General features: G+C 49.2%; 1 long non-coding RNA gene across 1 annotated transcript; it reads left to right on the top strand.

Annotated features, from left to right (window-relative positions):
* The first annotated feature begins 11022 nt into the window (after window positions 1-11022).
* On the top strand, window positions 11023-13320 carry LOC148401218 (uncharacterized). The gene is made up of 4 exons (XR_015857185.1): window positions 11023-11130; window positions 11362-12633; window positions 12770-12874; window positions 13019-13320. It is a non-coding gene; the product is annotated as an uncharacterized LOC148401218 (long non-coding RNA).
* Window positions 13321-13921: the final 601 nt, after the last annotated feature.

Consider the following 13921-nt stretch of genomic DNA (forward strand, 5'->3'; position numbering starts at 1 on the left):
ATTAAATCACAAATTCTTCAATTCAAAGATTTGGTAGATTATCAGACAAATAATGTCTAACAGTAATTGATTTAACACATCACGATAAGTAGATTGAGTGTGGGCACTCTCAAGTTAACAGATATGATTATACTGCCTAATCTGTTACAGAGTATGTTGTTGCCAAGTAATGTAGAATAGATCCAAAGTAGTAATCCAGAATAGTTTTGAAGAGGCCATTAGAATAATAAACAAATCTGATTACCTTGAACATAATAACAAGCTAAGTGTTTAATATGTCCTATGAAGTCAAAATTGGGCACCATCATGTGGTGAAATTTGGAATTGCATCACATCCAATTTTGCCTGGGAACAAACAGATTAAATAAATCTTAGTTTTGAATAAGCCACTCCTTCTCAAACAAGTAAACTCTGCCCATTTCGCGCAGTAGATGTTCTGTTAATATCTAGTATTTATACAAAGTCATAATTTAAATTGCTTTCAACCTTCATTCATCGGTTCAACCAACATTACTCGCTCTTATTACCAACTTGTATTGATTTAACTAAGCGTTTAATACTTCCTATCAGGTCTCAAGGCAAGATTTGGCAAAATACAATTTCAGCAAATCCAATTTTGCCAGGGAACAAAAATAGATTAAATAAACTAAATAAGTCTTCTTCCCATTAAATAAATCAGAAAAGTCTGTCTTGTAACCAGTCCTCTTCAAACAAGTAAAGTCTGCCCATTTTGTGCCGTAGATTTTGTGTCTATGCCTAGTATTTAAACAAAATCATAATTTAAACGACTTCTTTCCTTCATTCACTTTGGAAATTTGGAATTGCAGCAAATCGAATTTTGCCAGGGAACAAAAATAGATCAATTAAACTAAATAAGTCTTCTTCCCATTAAATAAATTAAAAAAGTCTGTCTTGTAACCAGTCCTTTTCAAACAAGTAAAGTCTGCCCATTTTGTGCCGTCGATTTTGTGTTAATGCCTAGTATTTATACAAAATCATAATTTAAAGGACTTCATTCCTTCATTCACTTTGGAAATTTGGAATTGCAGCACATCAAATTTTGCCTGGGAAGAAAAGTAGATTAAATAAATTTAATAAGTCTTACTACTTCCCATTAAATAAATTAAATACGTCTTACTTGTTCCCACTCCTTTACAAAAAAGTAGTTTAAAACGAGGTCCCTTCACTCAACCTTTAACCCTATTTATTCACCTTCTAGGCTAAGTGTTAAAGGCTAAGTGTTAAAGGCTAAGTGTTAAAGGCTAAGTGTTAGAGGCTAAGTGCCAGAGGCTAGGCGCCAGAGGCGAGTTTTTGTGGGCTGAAGTTTTAGTGGGGTTAGTGTGAATACAATCCAAAAGAATACAACAGAATACAATACAATAGAATATAATACATAGATTAAATTCAATAGCTCTTACTACTTCCCATTAAATAAATTAAATACGTCTTACTTGTTCCCAATCCTTTTCAAAAAAGTAGTTTAAAACGAGGGCCCTTCACTCAACCTTTAACCTCAACCCCGCACGTCACATTGTGTTGTATCTGTGAATGTTGGTTGTGGCCAAATGATAGTTTTCTTTCATTCGTTTAGGTTCCACGGTGTTTGTTGGCTATGTTTTCCACTGTCAGAAGGATGAAAATACAAAGTACAACACTTGGACGTGGGCGAAGACGTCACCGGTGAGTCCTTCCTTCCTATTTATTTACCTTCTAGATGCTAGAGGCTAAGTGTTAGAGGCTAAGTGTTAGAGGCTAAGTGTTAAACACAATACGAACAACACAACGATACTGCACTGAACAACACGATACCGCACTGAGAAACACGATACCGCACTGAACAACACGATACCGCACTGAACAACACCATGCCGCACTGAACACCATGCCACACTGAACAACACCATCCCGCACTGAACAACACCATGCCGCACTAAACAACACCATGCCGCACTGAACAACACCATGCCTCACTGAACGACACCATGCCGCACTGAAAGACACCATGCCGCACTGAACGACACCATGCCGCACTGAAAGACACCATCCCGCACTGAACACCATGCCGCACTGAACAACACCATCCTGCACTGAACAACACCATCCCGCACTGAACAACACCATGCCGCACTGAACAACATTATGCCGCACTGAACATTATGCCGCACTGAACAACACCATGCCGCACTGAACAACACCATGCCGCACTGAACAACATTATGCCGCACTGAACAACACCATGCCGCACTGAACAACACCATGCCGCACTGAACAACACCATGCCGCACTGAACAACATTATGCCGCACTGAACAACACCATGCCGCACTGAACAACACCATCCTGCACTGAACAACACCATTCCGCATTGAACACCATGCCGCACTGAACAACACCATCCCGCACTGAACAACACCATCCCGCACTGAACAACACCATGCCGCACTGAACAACATTATGCCGCACTGAACAACATTATGCCGCACTGAACAACACCATGCCGCACTGAACAACACCATGCCGCACTGAACAACACCATGCCGCACTGAACAACATTATAACGCACTGAACAACACCATCCCGCACTGAATAACACCATGCCGCACTAAACAACATTATGCCGCACTGAACAACATTATGCCGAAATGAACAACACCATGCCGCACTGAACAACACCATGCCGCACTGAACAACACCATCCTGCACTGAACAAAACCATCCCGCACTGAACAACACCATGCCGCACTGAACAACACCATGCCGCACTGAACAACACCATGCCGCAATGAACAACACCATCCCGCACTGAACAACATTATGCCGCACTGAACAACATTATGCCGCACTGAACAACATTATGCCGCACTGAACAACATTATGCCGCACTGAACAACACCATGCCGCACTGAACAACACCATGCCGCACTGAACAACACCATGCCGCACTGAACAACACCATGCCGCACTGAACAACACGATCCCGCATTGAACAACACCATGCCGCACTGAACAACACCATCCTGCACTGAACAACACCATCCCGCACTGAACAACACCATGCCGCACTGAACAACATTATGGCGCACTGAACAACATTATGCCGCACTGAACAACACCATGCCGCACTGAACAACACCATGCCGCACTGAACAACACCATGCCGCAATGAACAACACCATCCCGCACTGAACAACACCATGCCGCACTGAGCAACACCATGCCGCACTGAACAACACCATCCTGCACTGAACAACACCATGCCGCACTGAAAAACACCATTCCGCACTGAACAACACCATGCCGCACTGAACAACATTACGCTGCACTGAACAACACCATGCCGCACTGAACAACACCATGCCGCACTGAACAACACCATGCCGCATTGAACAACACCATGCCGCATTGAACAACACCATGCCGCACTGAACAACACCATCCTGCACTGAACAACACCATGCCGCATTGAACAACACCATGCCGCACTGAACAACACCATCCTGCACTGAACAACACCATCCCGCACTGAACAACACCATCCCGCATTGAACAACACCATCCTGCACTGAACAACACCATGCCGCACTGAACAACACCATGCCGCACTGAACAACACCATTCCGCACTGAACAACACCATGCCGCACTGAACAACACCATCCTGCACTGAACAACACCATCCCGTACTGAAAAACACCATGCCGCATTGAACAACACCATCCTGCACTGAACAACACCATCCTGCACTGAACAACACCATGCCGCACTGAACAACACCATGCCGCACTGAACAACACCATGCCGCACTGAACAACACCATGCCGCACTGAACAACATTATGCCGCACTGAACAACATTATGTCGCACTGAACAACACCATGCCGCACTGAACAACACCATGCCGCACTGAACAACATTATGCCGCACTGAAAAACACCATGCCGCACTGAACAACACCATCCCGCACTGAACAACACCATGCCGCATTGAACAACACCATGCCGCACTGAACAACACCATGCTGCACTGAAAAACATTATGCTGCACTGAACAACACGATCCTGCATTGAACAACACCATGCTGCACTGAACAACACCATCCTGCACTGAACAACACCATCCTGCACTGAACAACACCACCCCGCACTGAACAACACGATCCCGCATTGAACAACACCATCCCGCACTGAACAACACCATGCCGCACTGAACAACACCATTCCGCACTGAACAACACCATGCCGCACTGAACAACACCATGCCGCACTGAACAACACCATGCCGCACTGAACAACACCATGCCGCACTGAACAACATTATGCCGCACTGAACAACACCATGCCGCACTGAACAACACCATCCCGCACTGAACAACACCATGCCGCATTGAACAACACCATGCCGCACTGAACAACACCATCCTGCACTGAACAACACCATCCCGCACTAAACAACACCATGCCGCACTGAACAACATTATGGCGCACTGGACAACATTATGCCGCACTGAACAACACCATGCCGCACTGAACAACACCATGCCGCACTGAACAACACCATGCCGCACTGAACAACACCATGCCGCACTGAACAACATTATGCCGCACTGAACAACACCATGCCGCACTGAACAACACCATGCCGCACTGAACAACACGATCCCGCATTGAACAACACCATCCTGCACTGAACAACACCATGCCGCACTGAACAACACCATGCCGCACTGAACAACACCATTCCGCACTGAACAACACCATGCCGCACTGAACAACACCATCCTGCACTGAACAACACCATCCCGCACTGAACAACACCATGCCGCATTGAACAACACCATGCCGCACTGAACAACACCATCCTGCACTGAACAACACCATGCCGCACTGAACAACACCATGCCGCACTGAACAACACCATGCCGCACTGAACAACATTATGCCGCACTGAACAACATTATGCCGCACTAAACAACATTATGTCGCACTGAACAACACCATGCCGCACTGAACAACACCATGCTGCACTGAACAACATTATGCCGCACTGAACAACACGATCCCGCATTGAACAACACCATCCCGCAGTGAACAACACCATGCCGCATTGAACAACACCATGCCGCACTGAACAACACCATGCTGCACTGAACAACATTATGCTGCACTGAACAACACGATCCTGCATTGAACAACACCATGCCGCACTGAACAACACCATCCTGCACTGAACAACACCTTTCCACACTGAACAACACCATGCCGCACTGAACAACATTATGCCGCACTGAACAACACCATGCCGCACTGAACAACACCATGCCGCACTGAACAACACCATGCCGCACTGAACAACACCATGCCGCAATGAACAACACCATCCCGCACTGAACAACACCATGCCGCATTGAACAACACCATGCCGCACTGAACAACACCATCCCGCACTGAACAACACCACCCCGCACTGAACAACACGATCCCGCATTGAACAACACCATCCCGGACTGAACAACACCATGCCGCACTGAACAACACCATTCCGCACTGAACAACACCATGCCGCACTGAACAACACCATGCCGCACTGAACAACACCATGCCGCACTGAACAACACCATGCCGCACTGAACAACATTATGCCGCACTGAACAACACCATGCCGCACTGAACAACACCATCCCGCACTGAACAACACCATGCCGCATTGAACAACACCGTGCCGCACTGAACAACACCATCCTGCACTGAACAACACCATCCCGCACTGAACAACACCATGCCGCACTGAACAACATTATGGCGCACTGAACAACATTATGCCGCACTGAACAACACCATGCCGCACTGAACAACACCATGCCGCACTGAACAACACCATGCCGCACTGAACAACATTATGCCGCACTGAACAACATTATGCCGCACTGAACAACACCATGCCGCACTGAACAACACCATGCCGCACTGAACAACACCATGCCGCACTGAACAACACGACGTCGCACTGAACAACACGACGCCGCACAGAACAACACGACGCCGCACAGAATAACACAATACCGCACAGAACAACACAATACCGCACAAACAGTTTTAGATAATATTACGTCGCAGTCATGTGACGCGGACATGACGTCAATAGGCGGAACTCACGGCAAAATTATAATCCGTGGGCGTGGCTTGCAACAGGAAGTAGGAAAGCGGCAGTTCTGGCAAACAAGACACAGCGGTTAGTAACACGATGACTAACAAGGCAAATATTTTTGTTTTCAGCTTGCAACTTGACCGTCTAGAGCGTACAAGGTAATTACAACTGTTTTTTTTTTAGCCCTGAAAAGCGAGGGAGTGTGGCGTTTGGGAGGAATGTCGAACTCGGCGTCTGCTTCCAGCCACAGACGCCAAATTTCGACGATTATTTCGACTGGTCAACGGTTGTAAATTATTGCGTTGACTAAAAACTTTATTTAACTCTACTCTTAACTTTGCCGTTTCAGATATGCGGGTATTACACCGCGGAAATGACGTCAATAGGCTGAACTCTCACCAAAATTCAAATCTGTGGGCGCAATGGCCTTGAGCGAGACACCGGATACAAACACGACGATTATCAACAGAAATATCTTTATTTTCCGCTTGCAAGTGGACCGTCTAGAGCGTACACGGTAAGTACAACTCATTGTGTTTAAAAAGATTTACGTTTGTGTAGTTTGCGTTGCGTTGTATCTGTGAATGTTGGTTGAGGCTAAATGTTAATGTTTAATTTCATTCCTTTAGGTTCCACGGTGTTTGTTGGCTGTATGTTTTCCACTGCAAGAAGAGGCTCGTATCATTGACCAGCAGGAGCTACAATGGTGAGTACCCCTTTCGTCTTCCATTTATGTTAAACACTTCCTATTTCATGTCTAACAGTACTCGATTTAACAAATAACCATAAATAAATACAGTGTGGGCAGTCACGTTAACATATGTGATTATCCTGCCTAATATGTTTATCACAAATATGTCACTAATCACTAATATGTTTATTTGTTTATCACAACACCTTTGGACCTTCAGCAATCGATTATTTACCTTCATCTACATAGAGACAGAACGATGGTGTCTTAAACATCTCATTCATTTCACCAAATAACTTCACGCAGGTGGATAACGGCCGTCTCGGTCACGCTATGTTGCGTGATGCAGTTTTGAAGAACCAAATGCATTTATTCAATGAATAAGTCAAGCTAGTTCTATGTTTATGATGTTGTAAGTTACGGTACCGATTGAAGTTGAGTTCGAAGCCAGTGGAAAACAGCGCTGCGTTTGTGCTCTCCAGGTACAAATGTTGTGATCTCTGACTGACGACCGGGCGAGACTCGAGTAAGAGATGTCCAAACGAGCTCCGGCAGGGCGGGCCAAGGCGGAGCGAACGGACGCCCTTCAGGCCGCCAATGACGAGCTGAGAACCAAACTGATGGACGTCCAGTTAGAACTTCAGCAGGAGAAGAACAAGGTGAAAACCTCAACAGACAGACACTGCCTGCCTCCCTGCCTGCCTCCCTGCCTGCCTCCCTGCCTGCCTCCCTCCCTCCCAGTTTTCCCGATGTAGATTAGACATGCGTGTGCCATGACTGTGTCAGCCTACATCAACAAATGCACCGAGGACGTCAGCACCACTAAGAATATCATCACCCGGGGCAACCAACGACCCTGGATGACTGAGGAGGTACGTCAAACGCTACGAGCGCGGAACTCTGCCTTCAAGTCTGGCGACAAGGAGACACTGAGGACAGCGAGAGCCAACTTGAACCGTGCCATCAGGATAGCGAAGCGAGACCGCAGTCGAAAATTTCAGGATCGTTTCCACGACGTCAAAAACATCAGGAGTATGTGGCAAGGCATACGGGCGATTACAGACTACAACTCACCCTCCCCCCCCCCCGGTGGGTGTAGTTGATGCTGACTTTCTAAATGGTCTAAATAACTTCTTTGGGAGGTTCGAGGCACTAAACGGCACTCCAGCAGTTAAAACTGTCCCCCATCAGGAAGAGGAGGTACTCTGCCTTGACTCCGCCGATGTGTTGAAGACCCTGAGGAGAGTCAACCCCTGTAAGGCCCCTGGCCCCGACAACATTCCTGGGCGTGTGTTCAGGGAATGTGCAAGTCATCTGGCTGGGGTCATCACAGACATTTTTAACACCTCGCTGGGCCAAGCCACAGTGCCGGCGTGCTTTAAGACTGCCTCCATCATTCCGGTGCCGAAGAAACCTCAAATCACCTCATTTAATGATTACCGGCCTGTTGCACTGACTCCGGTTATGATGAAGTGCTTCGAAAGGCTGCTTAAAGGTCACATCGTTTCCAGACTCCCCCTATTATTTGACCCGTTCCAGTTTGCCGACCGGCAAAACCGCTCCACTCAGGACGCCATCTCCTCCGTTCTTCACCTGAGCCTGGCTCACCTGGAGGAGAAGAACACCCATGTGCGGAGGCTGTTCCTGGACTTCAGCTCAGCGTTTAACACCATCATCCCACAGCATCTGGTAGGAAAATTGGAACACCTGGGCTTCAACACCCCCCTTCGCAACTGGCTGCTAGACTTCCTCACCAACAGACCTCAGTCAGTCCGGGTCGGACAGAACACCTCTGATGTCATCACCCTCAGCACAGGCTCCCTTCAGGGCTGCGTCCTGAGCCCCCTGCTGTGCACCCTGATGACACACGACTGCGTCCTCAGGTTCACCACCAATCACATCGTGAAGTCAGCAGACGACACAACGGTGGTGGGGCTCATCAGAGACAACAACGACCTGGACTACAGAGAGGAGGTGGAGCAGCTGGTGGGCTGGTGCAGAGAAAACAGCCTGATCCTGAATGAGGAGAAGATGAAGGAGATCATCGTCGACTTCAGGAAAAAACAGCCTCACCACGCTCCACTGATCATCAACAGCTCAGCTGTGGAGGTGGTCAGCACCACCAAATTCCTGGGGGTCCACATCACAGAAGACCTCACCTGGACTATGAACACTACGGCACTGGTCAAGAGGGCACAGAAGCGCTTGTACTTCCTGCGGAGGATGAGGAGAGCCCACCTGCCCCCACCCATCATGAGGACGTTCTACAGGAGCACCATAGAGAGCATTCTGACAAGCTGTCTCTCTGTGTGGTGTGGAGGCTGCACCGCCTCCGATTGGAAGAACGTGAGGAGAGTGGTGAGGACAGCAGAGAGGATCATAGGGGCTCCTCTTCCCTCCATTCAGGACATTTCATCTCAGCGCTGCATGTCCCGTGCCCGTAACATCATCAATGACCCATCACACCCCCACCATGGACTGTTCTCCCTGCTGCCCTCTGGGAAGAGGTTTGCAGCATCCGCTGCAGGTCCACCAGGTTCTGCAACAGCTTTTTCCCTGCTGTCATCAGACTGTTGAACACTAGAACTGTTGAGCTCTAAACTGAACTCTGCATCACACATTCACAGAACTGTACTTTATGACACTACGGACCTCTATCTTGCACTATCTCGCACTACCAACTTTACTGAACTTGTATAAACCCTTTAAATAGAAGTTTAATACATGGTTTAGCATTCCTCTGCACACTCTTGAATACTGTTTTGCCTACTTGCACTATTGCATAATTATCACTGCTGCACTTTATACTTATTTTTAATATATATATATATATATATATATAGTATATATGTATATATATATATTTTCATAGGATATGTTACTTCTATTCAACTGCAATATCACTACTTTGTTGTAAGACGTATGCAACGGAATTTCGTTTTGTATGCACCATGTGCAGACAAGATGACAATAAAGTTTGTCTAAGTCTAAGTCATGTCAGGTCAGCTGTCTGGAGAGAGAGAGAAGTCAGGACCTGCGGGCGGAGCACCACCGTGCCACCGCCGCCATGACGGAACTCAAAAGCAAACTCCATGAGGAGAAGCAGAAAGAGTTAGCCATTACCAGGGAGACATTACTGCGGCAGCATGAAATGGAGCTGATGAGAGTGATCAAAATCAAAGATGGAGAGATCCAGCGACTGAATGCCTTGGTCCTCAGCCTGAGGGACGGCTCCATGGACAAGGTGATCCGCTCTATCCGTGTCTGACTATCCGCACGCCACGTCGGGCTTCGATGCGGCCGCTACCGTATTGTGTAGCTTGTCCCCAGTAAGCGTCGCGGCGCTCCGTTGCGGTCTCAACGGCCCGGTGTGGCGCAATGTCTGCTCAGGTGAGGAGGGGGGGCGCTTTGCTGGCGGAGGTGGAGGAGACGCGGCGGTGTCGGGAGACCGAGCGGTGTCGCCTCCACCAGGAGCGCGGAAGAAGCCCTGGCAGCGGCCCAGCAGGCCTGGCAGTCCCGAGCGGCCGAGCTCCGATCGGCTCATCACCAGCATCGGGAGGAGCTGAGCCGAACCAAGAGAGACTGCGAGAGGGAGATCCGCCGACTGGTAGGACTGATCAGATGCGCGGTGCGTGGCTATGTTCCCAATTTCGTTGTATACCTGCAGTGCAATGACACCTAAGGCATTCTATTCTATTCTATTTCACAAGAAGAAAATGTCCGGTTGCTCGCTTCGCTTTTGTCACAGCAAAGGTGTTCTAGTCGATTCAAGAAAAAAATTGGCCGGTTGCTCTCTTTGTTTTTGTCACAATTCTGGCAAATGAGTTTGCCCGCCTGCCTGAGCGCTCCCCGTTTGTACATCCAGACGGATGAGATCAAGCTGAAAGACAGAGCGGTTAGTGTTTTGGATGAAGCCCTGGGGCCGGCCACGTCCACCGCCTTCAGCTGCAGACTCAGGCTGCCGAGCAGCAGATCGCTGCCCTGAGGGATTCCCAAAGGGCGGGCCTAAACTACCCTGGAAGTGGGGTCAACGCCGCTACTAGCAATCCTCTTCATTGCGTAAGCCACCTCATCACACACTTGCAGTACGCATGACTTAGTTCGTTGCTGGAGGAAGGTAGCACAAAAACGGTTTTGAACTTTGAACGAGTGCTTGTGTGTGTGTGTTGCGGGGCGTTTTCAGTCTCAGGAGGATCGGGACACGCGACGGTTTCATCTGAAAATCGCTGAGCTCAGCGCAGTCATCAGGAAACTGGAGGATCGAAACGCCCTGCTTTCTGAAGAGCGCAACGAACTGGTAATTTATTGACGGCACGCTTGAAGGTTTGCGCTACGTTTGATGCGCGCCATCCAGCGAGGCACCCATTGCGCTTGCTTATTAGTTGAGCGGCGCGGCGAGTCGGTTGCCTGGTAGATGTCTTTTATTGGGAGCCAAAGCCACGATTCCGTTCAAACCGATGCAAAAGGAATGGATACGTTCTGGCCCGCGTGTTGTGCGTCTTTCACATCCCGCACTTCATGCTTGCAGCTAAAGCGACTGAGAGAAACAGAAAGCCAGTTTCTGCCACTCCTGTACAAAAACAAACGCCTGAGCAGGAAGAATGAAGAACTCTCGCTGGTGCTGTGTCGCCTTGAAAACAAAGTGCGCTTTGTCACCCAGGAGAACGAGGAGATGGCAAGCTTGGTAAGTCGACGCGGACAACGGCGGCGTGCCAACAGAGTCCACTGCATTTGTGTTCCACAGAGAAGGCCTAGTTCGCTCAATGACCTGGACCGCGGTTGCGGCCAGCAGGACGGTGAAATGGAGTTCCTTCAAGTTGTGGAGCAGCGGCACATCATCGACGACTTGTCCAAGGTCTTCAGGCAGGCGACTCGGTGCACGTACGGCAGCGCCGCGCTCGCTCGCTGTCGCCAGGAAACCTTTTCCGTCCAAAGCTTGGCCGGCGGCCGCCATCCAAAAAATTGGCCCCTTAAATTCCGACCTTTCAAGCAGGAGCATTGTGCGCACGCGTTTGAACACGCTTTAGACTTGTTTTGCCGTTTTCAGCAGCTCAAAGCTCCCGTTTTGTCAGCGCCTTTGCCACTCGCTGTGCGCTGAAAACGACGGACTTGCCCGGCTGCTCAGCCCGTCAACCATGAGCCGCGAGCGCGACGTCATTGTCCGTAGGCAGCTAGTGGCAAAATGCACCCTGTTAGAGTTGCGCTCGCTCCAACTTATTTTGCAAGAACCACACGGGAGACAAGTAAGTTCTTTTGGACACCTGCAGGTGGAGAGTCCATCCGTTGTACGAATGAAGTCTGACTCTCGGCTCCTGCACGAGCATTTTAATTAAGAGAAACAGGGTGGGTGTAAGAGTGGATTGAATAGAGGAAGCCCTTGACCTCTAGTCAAAACATAGCAAGGGGTGTTTTACGACTTTGTGTAGGAAGGGATAAGCGATAGGGATAAATAAGGGATAAATAATATTATTTATTACAGGTCGCAGTCAAAGTCAAAGCAACACAATGATACGATAAAGATAATCTGGAAAACCCTGACACACCCTGTAGTTGTCACTTTTGGAAAAGACGAGCGTCCCTCCAATCATCGCCGGTGACGTGTTTTTCAGGCTCTGGAGACAGGAGCTCATGTCAGAAATGTCATTGTGAGTCGCGTTTGTTTCTGCGCCGGAGCCGTTCGTTCCCTTTGCATCCAAAGAATCTCAAAGGCGGATTATTTGTGTCGACAGGAGAGAGATTTGCTGCTACGATACCGACGTCGAGAATCTCTGAGGAGGAACAAAGCGTGAGGTCCTGCAAGGTGAGTCTGTTTGTTTGCGGCTGCTTGGTGTTGCGCAAGATGAAATGGCCTTTTTCTCGCTATCGTTCCTCTCGTCGATTCATCGTGAGGTGTCGCTTCAGTTTGTTCAGAGAGATGTTCGCTTCCGCGCCCGCAGGTCATCGAAACATTTCACGGCTACGACGAAGACGTGTTGGTGGACTCGGACGGATCGTCCTTGTCTTTTCACACCGACAGAACCCCCGACACGGAACCCGAAGAGGTAGCCCGCCATTTCTGCCAGCGTATTGGCACCAAACATTCCTCTTCAGCCTGGAATCGGACTCGTCTTTGCGTCGCGGGTGCTTTGTCGCCGGTCTGACTGATTCTGGTACTAGTGCTGTGTTGCATTGGTGTGTGCATGAAGAGGCGGAGCTTCGCTACCGCCAGCTGACGCAAGAATATCAAGCGCTGCAACGAGCCTACGCTCTGCTAGCCCAGACCAGCGAAAGGGGACTACGACGCCGAGAAGGAGATCAAGGTGGCGCCCCTTCCCGCAACCCCCGGCCGGGTCGCAGCCTCCCCGTTCTCACCCAGCCTCGGGTGTTCTCTGGTCTGAAAGGAGGAGGAGGAGCCTCCCTCCTCCTCCTTTCAGACCAGAGAAAAGCTGATGGTAGAAATGGGTCACTATCAAAGCAGAGTAGCAGATCTGGAGTCAGCGCTGAAGCAACAAGGACAGGTAAGCTCATCAATGAGCACACCTTTTTCTCAGACAAAATAGCTACATTCTTCAGTCACTCATCCGTCTGGCATTACTGGACCAACCCCCCCCCGAACGTGGCTGGGAAAATGCGGAGAAAAGCAAATGTCATTTTCCAGTCAACCAAAGAATTTGTGGATGAAAATGACACAACATTCCAAAGCTGTCCACGCGTTTGTCTCTTCTAGAATGTCAAGTGGGTGGAGGAGAAGCAGCTGCTGCGTCAGAGCAATCAGCAGTTGGCCGAAAAGGTGACGGAAAGAAAGGCGCTGGGCGGAGTCGCTTGGCGTCACACCTGTCGGGAAGCCCCGCAGATGAGGTCTGACTGTCTTTTCAGGTCAGGCGGATGGAGGCGGAAGAAGCGCGTCTGAAAGAGCACATCCAGGATATCCGAGACCAAAACGAACTGCTTGAGTTCCGCATCCTGGAGCTGGAGGTGGGAAGACTCGCACAAGCGTGTTGAGGCCAGAGATGTGACGGACGGACGGACGGACGGACGGACGGATGCATGCCTCTGCCTTTCAGGAGAGGGAGTGGCGCTCCCCCGTCTTGAAGTTTCTGCAAGTCCGT

The sequence above is a fragment of the Syngnathus floridae genome, chromosome 2 (assembly GCF_059516105.1).
Source record: "Syngnathus floridae isolate MCC-2025c chromosome 2, RoL_Sflo_1.0, whole genome shotgun sequence".
NCBI lineage: Eukaryota > Metazoa > Chordata > Actinopteri > Syngnathiformes > Syngnathidae > Syngnathus > Syngnathus floridae.